The following is a 15621-nucleotide window of genomic DNA, read 5'->3' on the forward strand; positions in this document are numbered from 1 at the left end:
TTTCATTAAAATATCAACATTTTTAATAAAGTTTATAAAAATGTAAAATTCTTCTTTTTTTAATAAATATAAAATTTTTCTTTTTTCTTCTAGTTTTTAAAATCTTTGTTTTTCCATAGGTATTATAACAAAAAACAAAAAAAATTTAAATGAAAACAAAATCCAATATTGTTATAAAAATAAAAAAAGTATATTTTATTCTGAAAATTCAATTTTTGTTTCTTAAATATTAGAAAATAACCGAAAATATTTCACTTTAAAAAAATTTTGCAAGACCTTTAATAAGAATACACATTTGAACTTTGTACAAAAGTTATAAAAATTCAGGAAATTTTCACCAACATGTCAACTTTTTTATGCATTTGGAAATGCAGCCCATTAAATTTATTAACAAATACGCGAAATTTTTTCTCTAGAGTAAATGTGTAATACCGTCAAGAAAAACATGTTCAAAAATCAATGAGAATTTCGAGCTTTTTTAAACTTGTCGTTTATTATACTTAAATTAAGGGGGTATTCTGGCCTAAAAATTTGAAAAAAATGATTTTTTTTCATATTTTCAAAGTTTTGACCTTCAAAAATATGCCCTTGAATGGATTTGTCAAAATTCGAATTATTTTCGGAGATACAGCGGATTTTGTGACGTGGCGTCTAAGCCGGCCGAGTGAAGCGATTTGCACAATGAACGACAGATGTTACCGCACAACTTGAGGACTCGTTCTTTCCAGAAAATCTTTTGTATCCCATACAACCTTTATTTATTCTAAACATACAATATATATTATATATACTTTATACTTCTATAATATTGTATATACCTGGAAATATTTCACCGATTAATCCAGAGTGAGTAGAAAATATTACGACCTAAGTTATTCTACTGGAATTGCTGCTCAAACTTTAAGCGCGATTTTCTCAAAACTACTTTTTATGAGATGGTCGTCGTGATTTCTCAAGTTCTACTTGACCGATCGCTTTGAAGTTTGATAAAAATTCTTTATTATACATCTGTCTATCGCGCCTGCCTCGGATTTTGAAAAATTTAAGTTTGAAAAATTTAGTTTTGAATTTTTTTTATTTTTTCTTTGATTTGCCGTAATCTGATAGCGTCATCCTAACTAATGAAGAATTTTTTTAATTTGTTTGTTTTAGATCACTTCAAGGGTGGGAATCATGTCAACCATGGCGCATCGTTTTTTATGTAGCCCCCACTCCGCCGGCCTGTAATTGCACGACTTTTTTATTTTTTTTTATTAACTTTTTTTTATACTTTTCCAATATTAATAAAAACCTTAAAAAAATGGATAGTAAAAAGGTTTTTATTTTTTTTAATCTTAGTTTTAAAAATACCTAAAATTAAGGCGTCTGCACCAGAATACCCCCTTAAATCTATACAATTAGAGGCTATAATATTCTGAAAATTCTGAGCTAAAAGCGTGAAATGTTGATGGAGATTGGATGAATGCTTAAAAAGTTCGTTCAAAGTTTAAAACTTGGATTTACATGGTATTTCTTATATATAAAAACAAATTATTAAGAAAGAAGTTATATTAAATAAAAAAAAACGAAAAATATATTAGTTAAAACTGATAAAAATGGTGATGGCTGAATTAGTTGTGCGCAAGTGTATGTCCAGCATAGGCACAACTGAGGAGGATTCTATAGCAATTCAACAACTAAGGAAAAACAGATATTAAAAACACCTTTTCGTTCCTGGGCATACCTTTCGGGCAATTTCACTCACTACACCATATATAATATAAGTATGTATAGAAGGTGCTGCAAAATTAATTGCCCCGTCAGAAGGTTTAACATTTTTAGAAATCATAATTAACACTTGTGAACTAGGCAGCTTTCAAATGCCGTAAAGGTCGAAATAAAGGTTTCTATCACGAAAAATATTTCTTTTATTTTATATTTTTTTTATTTAGTACAAAAATGTATTGAAAAACAAAATTGGATTATTAGTTTTGAGTCATAATTTTAACCAATTATTTCAGCCTTTTTTTTTTTTGTTTTATATGTAAGTACGTTTATCTAGTTTAACGAAAGACTTAAGCAACAAACTTGAACTCACCTGGACTTCACTGTTCGGCGCTTCTTATTGCTGTAACGGCCGTTCTCTATTTCTTTATTGTTTCTGTTGTTGTTGCTGGCAAAAAAAATTAATGGATAACTGCAACAGCACCTGCATGCAACACAGCAGTTAAAACCGAAAATAAGAAAAAATTACTAACGACAAACGAAGCGACGATCATTGAGTGAAGAAGGCACGTGCGCGCGATCAGCTAAGCAGTTTTGTGATAACAGCAGCGGCAAAGGGAGCGGGCATACACTAGAGGCACGTGAGGCGATGTTGTTTTGAAATTTTTGGTTATTTTTTAAACGAGTTTTTTTTTACTTTTTTGTTTTTTCTGTTCACTTTTTTGTTGTTTTCTGTTTACCTTTTTGTTTTTTCTGTTTGCCTTTTTTTGTTTTTTTTTTGCGCACTTTTCGGTTTGGCGTTTCTTTCACAATTTTTGCATTCAAATAATGCTATACTTTTTTACGCTTTTTCTGCTGCTAGTTTTTACTCTTTTTCTAATTGATTTCACTTTCAAATGAGAATAACTTTCGCAAGCAATGCTTTTTTTTCTTGCAAGTTTTTGGAAATTTTCACACCAGCCCTACGGCAATCTTAGGAGTGCATGCACACTCGTGTATATGTAGAAATTGCAGCTGTTTGTTGGCTCTTTGCATGCAGTGCAAACAACTTGAACTTAATTTGCACGTAAGTTTGCAGATATTTTTGCAACTTTGCGCTCCCAATTTCGCGAAATTTTATCCAGCAAGTAATTTTGCAAGTATTTTTTTATATGTTTTTTAGTTGTTTTCTATGTCGTTGTTCGATTTACTTTGCGTTTTGTGTTATTTTTTTTTTGTTTTGTAATTTAAATTTTTTTACTTCGTCTATTTTCTTACCTACCTTTGTACTCCGCTGCACTCTAAGCTTCGCAAATACTATATTTTGGCGTGACAAAATCTTGATCGTAACTCAGGTTAGTCACTTGGCGGTGCATAGGTGGCTTTTGCCAACAATTCAGCACAAAAAAATCGTACAGCTTGTTTACTGTTAGTCCGTTACTAGGTTTATTTACATTATCGGCGCTGCTGCACTGCAATTTGCAATTTCAAAATGTTTTACTTTTTATTTTTTTTATTTAGTTCGCTTTTTCTATATTTCGAACTGTTTGTTGCTGCACTTTTTTCTTTGCTTTCCCGTCATGACCGTTCACGCTGCTTGCAAAAACAATAGCCGCAGACACATGCCACCCGTCAACCAAGAATTACCGCAAATTTTTCAGTTACAAAAAAACACGAAAATCAAAGCAAATTAAATGCCTCAAAAGGAGAGTGGCAAAAGCGCGGAAAAGCGGGGAAAAAGTCAACTGAAAAATAGTAGAAGGTGCGACGGCACAATTGAGGGTTATTGTTATTGTTGTTGTTGTTTTAAATTTTTTGTTTCTACTGTCTATAGTTGTCTCTTGATTTTTTTTTTGTTTTTCGTTTTTTGTTTTTTGTTTTTCGTTTTTTGTTTTTCCTTTTTTGTTTTTATTTCTGTATTTTATTTATATTTCATTGCTTGCTTTTTCGTGTGTTTACCAGTTTGTTGGTCTCCTCCGCCCGTTGGCGCATTTAAGTAGAGCAGCTCTACTTTATTTTTATTTTGGTTTGTGGCATATTAAATGAATTTCCTCGCCACAACCACTGATTTGCATTGCAGTTAGTAGAACGAATTTCCTTGAGTTTTCGAGCTTTTCACAATTTTTTTTTATTTTATTTTTTCTAACAGGCACTTTCAGCTTCGTTAGTTATTTACTTTTATTTGTATTTACTTTAAATGTTGCTAATTTTGCTTTTTTTCCACCGCACCGTTAAATTGTACAAAAGTGCGCATGCGCCACTTTTGCTGCTGCTTTAATGTCTGAGGCTTCTGCGCCGTTGTGTTGTTGTTGTCTATGGTGACAGCGTTGTTTTGTGTAATCGGCAATTTTTTTTAATTGTTTACACTTCTTTCAAAATATGTTCCAATTTTACTCTTATCGAATGGTTTCCTTAATTTCCATTACATATTTTCGCACTCTTTTAATTTGAAAATTTTTAAGCAGTAATTTTTCACAACTTTTGGAATTTTTAAGTTTTGATAGCTCTGTATTTTTCCAATTTTTACCTTTTTATATTAATTTAGAATTAAAATATTTAAATTTTATTAAATTCCTATCATTTTTTATTTGATATGAATTTTAAACTTAGACTTAATAAACATTTAAAGCAGCTGCAGCAAATATACATACACAAATATACAACTATTTCATAAAACAGGCTGTCTAGTTATTTTGTATCTCCTTTCTCTTTTTCTCCACTTTTGTCCTTCTTGTCAACTAACCTCTAATTTTTCTCCCTTTTGTCAACTAACGTTTAATATTACAGCTCACTTTACCCTACCGATAACCCATTTTTTTTACTATCGAAAGATGTGTAAGCTCCCAGATCAATAATTTTGAAGGCAAGTTTCTCTGCTCTTCATACTTTGTAGTTAGGTGACTTAGCCAAAAAAGGTACTACTCTTCAACTGCTCAGTGATAGAAGTATCATTTGGAAGCCTATGGCTGCGAGGAAATTAATACTTAAGAATAATATTATCCAAGAGGTCAATAGCTCATGGAGAGATGAAGATACATGTGTAACAACTAGGCTACAATGGCCGCAAATAAACAAAAAAAAGACAAAGGAATTGTCTCTCAAGAGACAACATCTCGAAGGTCGTGGCTTGTTTAACCGGTCACCGGCTATTTGGCAGGCATTCCTCGAGACCAGGACTTTTTTCCCATGAATATTGCAGAAGTTGCAGAAATGAGAAGAAGAAGAAACAGTTAAGAGAAACAGTTAAGCACTTCCTTTGCAATTGTCCAGCCCTAGCTAAAATCAGAGCAGGTTGTCTAGGTACATACTTTTTTAATTCTCTTTCAGAGCTGTCTGCCGTGGGGTTGGGATTAATTCAACGTTTCATAAGAGCCACAAAATGGTTCCACGAAGGAAAGCAAATGGAGTTCCAGTGCAGCGCAGTGGCATCACAATGGACCTGTATGGTCTAAGTGATGCAGACCGACGACCACCATAACCTAACCTAGGTGACTAAATTATTTAAGACGATGTAACTAAAGTTTTGTTTTGCTAACCGGCATTACAGACTTAAAAATTGGCTAGAAGCCAAAACGGGAACTAATAATTTTTTTTTAATTTTTCAACATTCAATCTAACTAACTGAACTGTAAAAACTGTGGAGTTTGCAGTATTTTAAAGGTAAACAAAGTGTTATAAATTCTAGAAAGAATATAGATATTAAAAAGTATAATATTTTTTTATGTAACACATTCCAGAGGCGCTGCAGGTAGAAAAGGGTATCTGTTGGGAGGTACTTTTTCCAATTGGGTTTTTCGACAGATCAGTATACCTTGGCATTTCCTTATGGAAAGACCTACTACTCAACAATGTTTACAAATCGTAAAATTGGATTACGAAAATCGGCACTGTGAAAAGTGTTCATCGCGCGCTCGGATCAACTTACATATTCGCCTTACCGAACTCACTATTCGGCAAACCATCTTCAAAATTTAGAATAACTTTGCATTACTGGATAATAGGCGACTAATTATACTACACACAGCTCGAAGGGAAAAGAATATTGCGACTGCAAATGAGAGCTTTGCCGAAGACCCGGAAAAATCGAGTCGGCGCCAATCTCAACAACTTGGCCTATCTTATGGCACTACGTGGGCGATTTAACGCAAACATTTTTGCTTGAGAGCAAGCCCAAGATTTGAAGTCGGTCGATCTTTCAAAGCGTCACTTGTTGGACTCTCGAAAAACTCGCCGATGATCCGCGTTTTGGGACCCGAATTTTGTTCAGCGGCAAAGCCCATTTTTGTCTTAATGGCTACGTCAATAAGCAAAATTGCCATATTTGGGCTAAAAAGGAACCCAAAGCGATTCAAGAACAGCCATTATATCTGTTGAAAACCACCGTTTGGTGCGGTCTATGGAAGTTGCAGCTCGTGATCTCCACAATATTTGATTCCATCAAAAGGGCGCTACTTGCCATACAGCCCGTGAAACAATGGATTTACTGCGTCGTCGTTTCGGTGAGTAAAGCATCTCTCGTCTAGAAGCAGTAGATTGGCCACCAAGATCGTGTGATATCACACCTTTGGACTTTTATTTGTGGGGGAATGTAAAGTCTAAATGCATTGTGGATAAACCATTTACGAGATGCCGATCGAAGTCATCCTGTGAGTAATTCAAAGTTGGTGCTCACGGATGGCCGAAATACGGCACAGTCGCGGCCAACATGTTGAAAGAAAGGGAATTATCTTTAAAAAATAAATATCGGAAAATAATAAAAATTGCCCAAACTGTTTTAAATTTTGTTGCTTCATATCAATTTAAAATCCGATACCTCTAAATTGATCACCCTGTACGGACAGTACGTCTTGTGGGTCTACTCTGCAATGCGATGCGAATGGTAACTGAAGTGCGAAAGGAAATTTAATATTTTTGAAAGTACAATAATATCGCATTTAATTATATATCTTTTAATACAAGTTGGCGCAAAATTAATCACCCTGTCGAAGGATTTATAATTTTGGCGTCGTGCCCAATAATATTTGACACTCAGTATACAAACAGAAAAGCAATGGAGTGCATAAGGGAATAAATAAAGATAAATAAAGATTTCCATCATACAAAACCATTTTCTTATTTAGTAAAAAAGTTATCTAAAAACAAATTTTTTGATCAATTTTGGTCCACCTTACATATAGTTCTTTTTTTTATTCATTCACTACCAATTTTCTGATCACCCCAGAAAATGGTTGACATATTCTGAGTACAAAACTTTTGTATTTCCAACACTTCCTGCTGTGATATTCTTCTGTTTCTATCTTTTGCCTACATTTTTGTTTATCCTGAGGCTCCTGTTGATATATTCTTACCTTATCTATGATCACTAATAGAATGTGATTACCAGTGGTCTTATTTATAATCCTTGTTATCTTTACTTCATTTGGAACAGCGTGAGTTATTTAGTTTTATGATTACATTTTTTTGGTTCTTTCTTGAATTTACAGCTAAAAGTTTTTAAGTAGGAAGGAGTAAAATAATGCACTCTATTCACTTTATCGAAATATTAAGCAATTCACCCAAAAATAGACTCACTTTTAAATATTTGTTAACTTTAGAAACCTCCATGAAAACTGTATATCCTCGAAAAGGTTTAGATCGGGCTACTAGTTCGGTTAGTGGTGTGCGTTTTGAAGTTTTTCTATGGATGACTCTACAGATTTATGTTACCTCCAAATGTTAAACGGACTTTCAGGAGCAGCTATTCGATACAATATCAGGTTTTCTTTTGCCTGTCGAAAGGCAACTAGTGCCAGAAACTTCTTTTTTTTACTTTTGCTGAATGTATGCGGTGAATTTGAAACATAGGGAGTTACAGAGTAGACGATGCGAAGGAAAATTCTATTACAAAAGCAACAATGCAAACAAAATATTGGCATATAGTTAAGTTTCTTTTAAACTACAATATATATCTAAGATATAAAAGGTGGTTAAATTTCAAGGGCAGATGTTGAATGTGAACCACACCTAAACGTCAACGACACCGTTGGTCTTCTTTCTTTGAGGTTATTTGAAAGAAGAGGTGTACGGCAATAAGCCAGCAGCAATTTAAGAGCTAAAGGATGAGATAATTTGGCCCATTAACGGCATAGAACCTCAATTATGCCTCAGCGTCATCAAAAATTTGGACCATCGGATGGAGGTGTGCCGCCGAGGCCGCGGCGGCCATTTGGCCAATATTTTGTCCCATACGTAATTGAGCTATACAAATATTATCATAATGAAGAAAAATGACAATAATTTCTTTAAAAAATTGTATTTTATTCAAAATCAACGCCGGGCTTGAAACTTAACCACCTTTTATAAAAGCTGGCGCAAAATTAATCATCTAATGTTGTTTTTGAATATTTTTTTATTAAATAAAAAAACAATTATTTTGATTGATGGAAATCTTTACTTTGACCTTTGCGCTCTCCATTGCTTGTCTTTTTGTATACAGCAGCTTTTTAGCTCACAAGTGTCAAATATGACTGACATACGATGCCATTTTCAAACATTATAAACCATCCGATAGGGTGATTAATTTTGCGCCACCTTGTACATACAATATTCAGCATATCAGAGAGCTATCAAACGTGTGGTGTTTGTTTTTTGCCAGACAATAATCCATTTCATTTCACTCGGATTGAAAAGCAGGCGATAAGAAATGCAGTATTGCCTACCATTAGTCCCAACATATTGGCTTCTTTTATGTTCAACATTAAATAAGAGTTTCATTGACTGAAGATCCATGAACCAAAACAAATTGAAAACCGTGTAGTCCCCCATACTTCAGAGAAGAAAATAAGTAAATTGGGTATAAGTATAAACATTTTTATACCCTGTTTGATAATTCTGCCTATGGGCTTAGGTAGAAAATCACATAAAATTGAAGACCAGTATAAGCCACCTGCCACTGTGAGCAAATTATTGAGTCTCAAGAGTTTATTTATATTTTTTTGTTTTGTTTTTATACGACACATTTCTGAAAGGCAGAAGAGTTACTTTGGACTTTTAAATGAATTCACAAGACTTTTGGTTTCATGCTAGTTTAACTATTTGCTACATCTGTAAACTAGTTTAAGTGAAATCCTTTATTCTACCTGAAGTAATCCCCAAGATATAATTCTTAGATTTGCGAATATTTGGAGTTACTGCCCAAAAATACTTTTTTATTCTAACTTCTAATCACCATCTCTTCGAGTTCCACAGTAGTTTGATAAAAGAAAAATATAGTAAAGTAATATAGATATATAAAAATTATGTTAATATGAAACTAAAATTTACTTGAATGAAAGTAACCAGCAACTTTTGAAATCGTTATAAGAATAGAATTAGATTTTAGATTAGATCTTAGCATTGTTAGACTAGACAGGTAGACGTTGTTCTGGTTCTAAAAAGGAGACTAATTTCAAATATCTGAAGCTGTCTTATGGCAGACAGCAGTATCTGCTCACAATTAGTGGCCATTCATTGATTGGCTGATTGCTGGCTTCTTTTCGGGTTAAATATTCTTAAGCGATCAATATTTGTGCAAAGTATCGGATAGACGTTTTCAGATGAACAAGTTTTAATTTAAAAAATATTTGAGTTACATCAAAATAAATGCTATCGATTGCCTAGTAGACATACATTTATCCAAAAGCTTTTCATTTATAAAACTATTTTTTGAATAAACCACATTTTAATAGGTTATTTAGTACTAGAATTCCAACTGGACTTGAGTGGGTTGACAATATACTGGTTGGAAAAGCTGCTTGAGGTTCTTTGCTGATGGCTGAAAGCGGGACGATAAAGTTGGCTGTAAGAAGCCAAAAGTAAGCGACTCGGCTCATCTTCTTAATCACTGTCGGGTATTTTGGGCTGAAATTCCAACCATTAATGAGGTAGTTGCCTGATTAGGCAAACAAATCTTACTACCTTTAGAGAAGTCTATATTTATTCTTACACACTAATAGTCGGGAAGCCAGGGGTCATTTTGTTCTCATCATTTCATGCCGACTAATTTTAATACTGAAGGCAGATGCCATCCAATGGATGACGAAATCAACCATCAGCTGGTCCAGTAGCGGTGGGTACGTGCGTGGGATGCTGCGAAACGTGTCGAAAAAAAATTTTTAACAACTCATTTAATACCGGCTGAAATCATTTTTGTGTATTGTTCACATTTTAGTAGAGTAGTAGTAGTTGGTCCAGTAGCGGTGGGTACGTGCGTGGGATGCTGCGAAACGTGTCGAAAAAAAATTTTTAACAACTCATTTAATACCGGCTGAAATCATTTTTGTGTATTGTTCACATTTAGTAGAATAAAAAAAATAGTCAGCTGCACCATAGAGGGGGGGAAATACGTCAGCTGAACAGGCGAACTTGAAAAATACATTAAAAAGTAAAACTACTTTATGCCGATTGAAATTTTTTTACATAATTTTGGACAAATATAAAAATAAAATAATGATGGTCAGCTGCGTTTATAGCGGTGGAAAGACCGTCAGCCGAAGCAAGAATGTAACATTGCGTTCAGCTGACGTGTTTTCCCCCCTCTACCGCCCAGCTGACTATTTTTTTTATTCTACTAAATGTCAACAATATACAAAATAATTTCAGCCGGTATAAAATGAGTTGGCAGAAATTTTTTTTCGACACGTTTCATACCTTCCCACAAACAGACCCACCGCGGGTGCGCCAGCTGACGTTCACTTTCGTTATTCATGAAAGCTTAGTCATAAGCATAGTCAAGAATTTAACCGTATAAAAACGCAGTCCAAAATCGACCCCTGGCTCCCGGACTATAAATCCATGGTTACTCGCAAATACCGGACATCTCTTAACGAGATGGCGGCACATTTCCGCATCCATTTGATATGAGTGCCAGGGCAAATTTCCGTACCAGAGAATTGTAATGCAGACAAATCAGCGAGAGAGGTAATACCACTCGACTCCCTCTTGGTATGGAAAAGAAAGGTACAGCCCGCTCAACCTACAAACTGAGTGGTAGAAGTGGCATTGTCATTTCAGCCAACACGAGATGGGTTAATAGTGTGGCATGTAACGCTACAAAAAGAATGTGGCCAAAATGGGACGTCAGGCGCTCAAAGGTGCTATTTAATCGCTCAGGGAAAAACGTCTGTATTTTAGTTGCTTTAATCACAGGCCACTGGCTCACTGGCTCCTAGGTCGACATGCTTAGAGATTGAATGTAACTCATTTCGACTCTTTCAGAAGCTGCAAGAATGAGGAAGAAGAACAAACATGTTTTCAATAAATAAAATATATTATAAATAATAAGAAGCGATCGCGCACAGGCTTAGTTAATCAATTATTTAATTTTTTATTTTAGAGCAAATATATAAAATACTTTTTTTTCTTGTTCACCCTTCTAGGGAGCATAGGGCCTCGACAAGACTTGTCTTGTGTTGGTTTCGATAATTTATTTGATTTCGGACAGGGTAGGTGATTAGCCTGCCGGTACTAGTCCTAAATAGTGGGAGTGCCCACCTGTCATTTCTTAGAAACAACGCCTTTTTACTGCTTCGAGCGAAATCTGTGTTTCACATTTTTCTACAAAAGGAGTGCACAGATGGTTGAGGACTTCGCTAAATTTGATGCAATGTGTAACTGTGTATTTGCCGCAAAAAGTCTGCCACAATGCAAATAATGCGCTAACTTTTGTGCGAGAGTAAGGATGAAAAGGATAAAGTTTTGGATTTGAGGAATGAGATTTCTAATATAAAATATTAGTCTAATTAATAAATCCCACAACGTACATAAGCCTAAGATGCTTTCTTTCAGATATTTATTTCTTGATATATATAATTAATATTTCAATAATCCTTTATTTTGTATTGAAAGCAATAAATATCGGATTTTTAATTTGGAAAAATGTTTGTTTAGGGCCAATCCTTAATTTAAATGAAAAACAAATATCAGAGCTGTTGTTGTTCTTGTTATGAATATTAACCATAAATGTTTGGTGGTTGCTGCTGCAGTGAGATTTTTTAGTCACATAAAAATACGGTTATTCTCGTAACGTAAGTCCACTGTGGTGGCAAGAAATTTTCAGGGTCGATGTTTGATTATCGAATGGTACGTACATCTAAAACACCGTACTAATAACGGGTGATTTTTTCGCTATTATCTTTTTAAACAGTTGGTTTAAACAGCTGACGCACGTTTCGTGTTTTGTTTCACTGTCAAACATCTTCAGCTTGGTCTATAATTTAACCATGAATCGTCTTACAAACGAACAACGCTTGTAAATCATTGAATTTTATTATAAAAATGCGTGTTTTGTTAAGAAAGTTTAAGATCCACTTTTTTATCGAAAAATTGTGTTGAGCGACGAAGCTCATTTTTGGATCAATGGGTACGTAAATAAGCAGAATTGTCGATTTTGGAGTGAAGATCAGCCAGGAGAATTGCAAGAGCTACCAATGTATCCAGAAAGGGTCACAGTTTGGTGCGGTTTACGGGCTGGAGGTATCATTGGACCGTACTTCTTCAAAGATGCTGCGAATCGTAAAGTAACTGTGAATGGTGAGCGCTACCGTGAAATGATATCCAACTTTTTTTTGCCCAAAATGCAAGAGCAAGACGGTGCCACATGCCACACAGCACGCGTAACAATGGACTTGTTCAGAGGCGAGTTCGGCCACCCAGATTGTGCGATATAACGCCTTTAGATTATTTTTTGTGGGGCTATGTCAAAGCTCATGTCTATTCAGACAGGCCTGCTTCAATTAACGCGTTGGAAGACAACATAAAAGCATTTATATGTGAGATACCGGCCGAAACATTGGAAAGAGTATGCCAAAATTGGACTAAGCGGATGGACCATTTGAGCGCAGTCGTGGTCAACATTTGCATGAAATAATCTTCAAACATTAAATTATATGGACTGTACTATCAATTAAAATAAAAATTTCATCCATTTATCTGAATTTTTCAAAAACTTTCCTATAGCACTTAAAAAAGCAAATTGATATTTTTTAATAAAAACTAGTTAGTTAGTACATGTTGTTGCTTTTGCTCTGGAACTTTATCCTATGAAGTCACGTTAAGAAGGTCAGTACCAGAAAGTTTCATTAAAAAAGTAACCCTAATAAATATAAATTCGTGGCATTGATAGCTCCAGAAATTATCCTACATGAAAGAGTGGTGCGGTTTGCTGCTGCCTCTGAACTGCATTTTGTATTCAACAGAAGTTTTTCATGGCAGAAATGCATTAAATATTTGTATTGCCGTTCAGGAAGCAAAATTTATAGGAAAATATTTTTGCACCAGAGTTAAAATTTTTTATGTACGAGAAATTCAACTTGAAATGACCAGAAAAAGTAAAGTTTAAAAGTAACGCCCAGATGTGAGTAGTGAATAACTCCTTGACGGAGTCTTTTTTATGTCACCTTTGACATTTGTTTAGTAGGCAGATGTACAATTCTAGTTTGCTAAATTGGACCTTTTTCTGGTGGAAGTGAGCGTCCGAATGAGACTAGAATTCAAAGGTTGGTGGAAAACTTTCAAGAAAATGATGCTGCCCATGATAGAAAAAGGACTGACCGACCAAAAAGTGTACGTTCTGTTGAAAATATTACTGCTGTAGTGCAAAGTATTACTGAATAGCATTCAACATCGATATCAGGACATTCTCAAAAATTAGGCATTTATGAATCGACTGTTTGGCGGATTTTATCTGTAGACGTGCTCTGGATAGGCATTTAAATGCCATTTTTTACATATAATTGCAAAGAGAAAAATATTTTACATTAGTATTTCTTAGGAAATTTGCTTCACAAAAATAATATATGTGGAAGCCCCTATGCTGTTAGTCAGGAATATATAGATCGTAGACCAATATATCCCGCTTTTCAAACAAAGCCTTCATTTTTGTACTCAACTTTTATTGAGATGAACTCGAAAGCTACGTCTATGAATGAGAAATAGTTTGAATTCGGCTTTCAAACTAGTTGATAGAATGGACGCTGGAAGAAAATTATCGACTTAAGTTGCTTTATCACAAAACCAAAGATATTAATTATATCGCAGAGAAAACTGTTTTAGTAGTATAGGCTTTGGAAACTCTAAGCAAATTAAATTCTATTATAGAAATTTACTCCGTCCGCTGTTATGTTTTTATCAGGTTTTACTCAATATTTACTTTAGCCGCTTGTAATGTTTCTGCTTTTCTGTTTTTTATGACCAAATTTTAAACCTGAACTCACACTTGCGCTAGCTCACTGCCAATACTTAGAACAAAAGACTTAAGTCACGAACTCGTTATAAGTAAATACTAAATCTTGAGCCAATACTCTTATTTGTTCTACACTGGCTTTGTTTACTTTCATTTTCTGCTATGACCAGTTTTGCTTTCAACAAATCTAGAACTCATAACGCTTTTACTAAAATACAAATTAGCATAACATAAATAAGATTTCTCATTATTTCAGGCTAGCAGCCGAAGCAAAGTGAAAATGAAAAAAAAACGATAAGCCTGTGAATGAAAGTAAGTGTCTAATTGCTGGGTAAATATATTTGCTGTTACTGCTAGCAGTTGCTGAAGCATTTTATTTATTTATTAAATTTTTTAAATATATTTAAAAAAAAATTTTTTTTTATTTTTAATTATTTTTTTTTTTGACGTGATAACGTCTTATAATTCGATTTAACAGGCTGCACGCACGAAAAAATGTGTCGTTACCTTGCTCATTACTGTTCATATGTAGTTACCTTGCTCGTTACTGTTCATATGTAGTTACCTTGCTCATTACTGTTCATATGCAGTTACCTTACTCATTACTGTTCATATGTAGTTACCTTGCTCATTACTGTTCATATGTAGTTACCTTGCTCATTGCCGTTACCAAAATGTGTCGTTACCTTGCTCATATGTAGTTACCTTGCTCATATGTAGTTACCTTGCTCATATTAGTGTTACCTTGCTCATATTAGTGTTACCTTGCTCATATGTAGTTACCTTGCTCATATTAGTGTTACCTTGCTCATATGTAGTTACCTTGCTCATATTAGTGTTACCTTGCTCATATGTAGTTACCTTGCTCATATTAGTGTTACCTTGCTCATATGTAGTTACCTTGCTCATATTAGTGTTACCTTGCTCATATGTAGTTACCTTGCTCATTAGTGTTACCTTGCTCATATTAGTGTTACCTTGCTCATATGTAGTTACCTTGCTCATTGCATTGAATGAACTGCAAGCGAAAGCGCGGAAGGAACGACAAAGCAAACAAAGCAAACGAACGGCAACGTTCGACATCTTGCTCTCCCCTACTTATGTGAGCGTATATATGTATGTATATGCGCATATGTACATATATAAATTCACGTATTTGTATTGGCATATGCCTTCTTATTGATTATTATTAATTTGATTTACTTGAAGAATTTAAAATAAAACCAAGTTTGTTAATAATACCTGTTGTTTTAATGTTATTATTATTATTTTTTTATTATATCTGAAGGAAAAAATGTATGGTAATATTCACCATATCTATACTAATATTATAAAGAGGAAAACTTTGTTTGTTTGGTTGTAATGAATAGGCTCAAAAACTACTGGACCGATTTTAAAAATTCTTTCACCATTCGAAAGCTACATCACGAGTAACATGGATTATATTTTATTTTGGAAATAGGGCTCGAGATATAGTTCAAAACGTGGACCCGGGTAACCTTCGGATGTGTATGTACAATATGTGTATTAAATGAAAGCTGTTGATAAGTGCTTTAATACGGGGTAATTTTCATACCTATTGATGACTAGGGTCTGGAAATATATGCCAAAACGTGGACCCGCCGTGTCTTTGCACCGAATTAAACCAAACTTACACACATTGTTAAGTAGGTATTGAAGATGATTTCCGTATAGTTTGAATACCTATTGGTAGATAGGGTCTCGAGATATAGGTCAAA

The sequence above is a fragment of the Anastrepha obliqua genome, chromosome 2, assembly GCF_027943255.1.
Source record: "Anastrepha obliqua isolate idAnaObli1 chromosome 2, idAnaObli1_1.0, whole genome shotgun sequence".
Taxonomy (NCBI): domain Eukaryota; kingdom Metazoa; phylum Arthropoda; class Insecta; order Diptera; family Tephritidae; genus Anastrepha; species Anastrepha obliqua.